Here is a 5,941-nt window from a genome sequence, read left to right on the forward strand (position 1 = left end):
CTCCTCTCCTCTCCTCTCCTCTCCTCTCTTCCCCTCTCCTCCCCTCACCCCTTTCCTCTGCTCACCTCTCCTCTCTTCTGTTTTTCTGTCTTCTCTCCTCTCCTTTCCTGTCCTCTTCTCTCCTTTCCTTCTCTTCTCTGCTCTCCTCTTTGGGTTTTCTGAACAATAAGAAGAGCCAAAACTCAAATTTAGAAAAGTAATTTAGAAAGGGAAGATTCATAATGGATTGAAACCAAGCCTCCCAGTAGTGAATTGAAGGATGCACCACATTCCAAAGCACTACTGCAATTACGCAGATGAAGAAAACACAGCTCTTCAATTACAATACCTAACTGGATTGTAACAATTCTATGTGTCCCATGTACTCACAGAGATAGTAACTTGTAAATACTAAGCATTACAGAACTAAAACAATGATCTGCATCCTGCACAGAAAGGTTTAAGATACCTTAATGTAGAAAATAGCTGGTGTTTAGACTTTTCCTTCCTTAACTTCAGTTTTACCTATTGGCTATCAAGATGGTTGTTATTTTTGCTTATGAATGCTTTTATGAACCATGCACTCTAGCCTTTTTGTATCAATTTATTGATTTTGTTTTAACAAGTCTATAAGGTAGGGTCTATTAGTGTTTTCATTTTATAGAACAAAAGTGAGGTAAATTGAGGTATGAATTGCCCAAAATATCATAGCTATTAAATGGATAGTCTGGATGTATAAATCTGAATTTGATTCAAGCTGTCTGAAAGAAATTTTACTCTTTTTTTTTTTTTTTGATGACACAAGACAATGCCTCTCCATTTGTTTTATAAAGAATGTTTCCAGCATATTCCAGCAAAGCTTATTATATCAACATATAAAATAGAAAACAGAGGTCATTCTTACAAAAGTGGATAAGGCTTACAAAGGGTATGAGTAGGTATTGATGCTTTCTGAGCCCCTGGCACAAGATCTCCATTACTTTTTCTCTGATCCCATTGGAAGGAATCCTAAAACTGCCCAGAAAGTAGTTTGAAAAAACTGCCCCATCACTTGGATTTAAGAAATACTTTAGAAATGCTTGCTCTAAGGAAGCTTATTTTGTTACTCGTTCAGTAAACATTTACTTTCCATTCTATAACTCTATTTTGATGATTAAAATGCAAATTATATGCATTATCTGAAAGTCAGCTAAATAGAAAAATGTCCCAAATTATCTGATATCTCTGCTGTAATTTAAGATGTAGGTGTACGCTTTTAAATAAAAAAACTAAATTTCTCATTAGTACCAATTATCTAAATGAGTGCTCTTATTACCCTCTAAATCCCCTTTATCTATATAGGAGAGAAAAACAATATAAGAAATGCTTTAAGCCAAGTACACTAAACAATTTAAACCCTGATAATGCAAACCCACTAAGAGCAAACTTACTAAATGTAAACTTACTAAAAAGGTAGTCTAGTGGGAAAGAAAATAGCCATCAAAAACACAGGTACTTTGAAAAAAGGAGAGAAAATGGGAAATCTGTGTTAGATGGAATTGTTCTGATGCAGCTGCATAAACTCTGTAAAAATATTCACCGTATTAAATAGAGGATGCATTAATCAATCTCATTACTAATTTTGATCTCTTTTACAAAATATCACAGTATTTTTTGTGCTCATATATATGTGTGTACAACATGATTCTCATACATATACACATACTGAAATGATTATCAGAACCAAGCCAAGTAATATATCTATCATTTCACAAAGTGAACTTCTGTTTCCTTTTTTTTTTTCAACATTTTGCTTTTCTTCACATTTTACCATGTTTTAAGAATGCTTTTATATTTTTACCTCACTCCATCCGTCTTCCTAGATAGAGGATTCTGTTAGGCTCAATTATTATTTTTTTGGCTCAATTATTAATTAAGTCATTTCTTACTGTTGAATTTTTTTATATATTTTGGATATCAGTCTTGTATTAGATACATGTTTGGAGAAGATTTTCTCCACTTGTATTCTTGTCTTTTAATTGGCCTAGCAGTATCTTACATTGAGAAAGTTTTATCTTTAGTTGTATCCTTTTATTTTTTATTTTTTATTTTTATTTTTTTTTTTTGGTTTTTCTCCGGTACCAGGAACCGAACTCACGACCTTGCGCTTGCCAGGCAGGTGCTTTTGCCGCTGAGCTAAATCCCCAGCCCCTAGTTGTATCCTTTTAGATACTTCTAGTTTTGTACCTAAAACCTCATTGCCAAGCCAAGTTCAACTAGACTTTCTCCTGTTATCTTAAAATATTTTTTAGTCTTGTATTTCATATTTAGGTATAACTCCATTTTTTTTGAAGAAATTAAGACCAATTTCTAGATTTGATGAGGAATAACCAGGACAAGGAGGCCTGAGATGTTTAGTTCTTTGTTTAAAAGATGTTTCATTGAAAAAAATTCTGTTTTCATTGAATAGTTTTTGTTCTTTTGTCAAAAATTAATTGATTATCTTTGTTTAGGTCTATTTCTAAGTTCTCCATTTTACTACCCATTCCTTTTCCATATATTCTTTCATAAACACCAAACTACCTTGATTAATGTAAAAATGTTCCTTCTAAATTTAGCTAGTGCCAATCATCTGACTTTGTTTTTTATTAGATCATTTTGATACTTTAGCAAAAACTCTGAGGTAGGCTAACTTTATAAATAAAAAAAGCTTATTTAGTTCACGTTTTTGCAGCCCAAAACTCATACTGCGTTTCACATGCTTTTTTTTCTGAGTTACTAGGAATCAAACTCAGAACCTTGTGCTTACCAGGCAGGTGCTTGTGCCACTGAGCTATAGCCCAGCCCTCATTTGGTCTTGTAAAGGCTTCCTTTGGACGTGGTACCTCATGGTACTGCAAAGTTGGGAGCAAAGCCAGTGGAGAGATCTCATTTCCAAACAGGAAACCAGAGCAGGAATGCAGGTCTCTAGCTCACCTAAGGAACTGCCATCAGGCTCTGCCTCTTTAAAAAGTGCACCACCCTTCACTGCCCATCTGAAGATCAAGCTTCTAACACATGAAATAATGGAGGATGCACAGCACACAAACCGTGAAATTACTTTTAGTATTGCGTTAACTATACTGGCTATTCTTATAAATTTTAGAAGCAATTTGTGTATGTGCACAAACTAACATACTGCGATTTACTGAGCATTACAATATGTACATTGAATTACATTGGACTTATGGATTAGATTGGGAAGATCTAAAATCTTAACAGTTTTGGGTCTTCTGATCCATACATAGGGAATACCCCATATATTTAGATTTTCTTTGATTTCTATTGTCAGTTTGTAATTGTCCCCATGTATAACTTGCCTGTATTTTGCTAGGTTTCTTCCTAGTTATGTAATTATTAGATCTTATATAATTTTATAATTTTAAAAATTCAAATGCAAGTTGTTCATTGCTCTTGGTAGAAAGCAATGATATTTTATATACTAATCTTCTTTTCTTTAGTGGTGCAGTAATTTTGTTAATTTGTTTGAGGTTTTCTGCATAGATGACCATGTTATCCTTAAAGAAATACACTTTTATTTCTTCTTTCTTAACCTGCATGCTATCTTTTAACACATTATTTTACCTAGGATTTACCAGTATTATGTAAATAGTAGAGATAAAACATCCCGTTTCTCTCATATACGTTTGCAACTCCAGCCTTTTTATAGACGTTCCTTATAAAGTTGAGTAATTTCTCCTGTATTCTTATTTTTAACATGCATAGATTTTTGTGTGTGTGTGAATTGGTGTTGGACTTTGTTAAATGCTTTTTCTGCATCTATTGATATTAATTATACAACTTTTGTTCCTTAGTGAGTCGATACAATGGATTGCATTAATTGGTTTTTAAATACTGAGCCAGTTTTACATACGTGGAATAAATACTTGGTTGTCTCAAACAAAACTCAAAAATATGGTGGGTAAAAGTGTTATCTGGAATAAACTAGTAGATACTGTATTATTTTGTTTGTAAGATTTTAAAACAGAAAAATGTAATTTGTAATAATAGAAAGCAGATTAGTGTTTGCCTGGATCCAAAAATTTGGGAGATTGATAGGAAAGACTCCCTAGTGAGGTTAGCAAATAGTTTTCATAATTAAAAGAAACTACACTTTTAAATTCTGGGCATTTTATTGTTTGAAAATTATTCTTTTCTATGGTTAATTAAAATGTAATAGTAAAAGTCAAGAAACATTATATAGCTATTAAGTATATAAAATTATTCTCAAATATTTAGGATTTAGGAAAATGAGATGATATTCTGGGCTTCTGGGGAAGTTAATCAATATAATAACTATAGAAAGTATTTCATAAAATTTGAATGTACTCATGTTGATTAGCCACACACCAAAGGTTAAATGTCACCAGACTACCTGAGTTCAAACCTTACTCATTATACCATTTTGCTTTATATCTTCTTTTTCTTTTCTCTTCTTTCTTGTTTTACTTTGTTTTGTTTGTGGCACTGGGGACTGAGTCTAAGGCCTTCACACTGCACTATATAACTAGCATTTTTTTTTTTTTTAAGCAGAATCTCACTTAATCTGCAAATGTACCAGATTGGAGTCAAATTTGTAATCCTTTTCAGTCTCACCCTCCAAGAATACTGGAATTACATGTGCAAGACATACTGCCATTAATTCTCTTTGAAATACTGTCCTTTCTTAAAACATACTGATTCCATCATTCTTGCCACTCTGAAGCAATTTTGGAGGTCCTCTTTTTTGTCTTTAGTTGCCCAGTTGTGGCTGCCTTGATGTCCTAAATTGATTCAAATAATTTACATTTCCTGGTCATGTTGACTTTAGGAAAAAGCCAGAAGTTGCATGACACCAGATCTGGTGACTACAATGAATGAGGACACATCTTTATGCTTTATTTGAAAGAAACTGCTATAGAAATTTTGAATTGATTCAGGACATCAAGGCTGCCACGTAAAAGGACTTCCAGAACTGTTCTAGAAAGTGCCAAGAATGAAATGATAAGTGGGTTCAAAGTGAAGAGGACTGTTTTGAAGAACATTGATAAGTATACTCTACATTTTTAAATAAGCTCTTGTACATCTAAAATGCTAAAATATTTTCTCTATTGATTTGGGAAGGTCACAAGGAGATCCCAATTTTTAAGCACTTATCTTTGCTTATTTAAATAATACTTGAAGAAAATAAAATAATGTTAAATTTTGTGATGTATGGCATCTCAAATATTAGTTTTGAGAAGTTTAACATAGCTTAACACTACCTCCTGTAATCATACTTTTATATCATGTATTTAAACATAAAAATAAGTAATAAAGGGATTGACGAACTTTTTATTTTTTATTATACTAGGCTTAAATTATTTGTTTATTTGCTACTTCTTGTATGGCTTATTTTTACTGTCCACTCCTAAAATATGAGACGTTTTCAATATAGGTTTAAAGTATATTCCCACTAATAGATTTACTTCACCTATCTGTACACATATTCTAGAAGTTTTGCCAGATGTGCATATGTCTTGGTTACTTTTCTCTTGTTGCTGAGACAAAATACCTGATGCCCAAAATTAAGGAAGGAAAAGTGTATTTAGCTTACAGCTTGAGGAGGTCTCAGTCCATACTTGGCTGGCTCCAAGACAGGGTGGCACATGGCAGAGGGCTCCCGTTCATGGCTGTAGAACAGCAAAGCAACAAGAGCAAAACGGGAGAAACAGTGGGAAGCAGCTTTTTTCCCTTCCTTGCATTCTATGCAAACTACCCACCCCAGGGCAGGTGTAGCACTCACATCCATAATTCCAACACTGGACCATGAATCAATCATAAACTCTAGAAGCCTGCCCCGTGACTGCATGAGGCACGAACCATAACAACACAGTAAACAGAACTTGCATTATTTAACATTAATATAATATATTTTATTCTTTAATCATGTTTAGCATCATTTTTTAAACTAAGATTTCATCTT

The sequence above is a fragment of the Chinchilla lanigera genome, unplaced genomic scaffold (assembly GCF_000276665.1).
Source record: "Chinchilla lanigera isolate Chin_1 unplaced genomic scaffold, ChiLan1.0 scaffold00007, whole genome shotgun sequence".
NCBI lineage: Eukaryota > Metazoa > Chordata > Mammalia > Rodentia > Chinchillidae > Chinchilla > Chinchilla lanigera.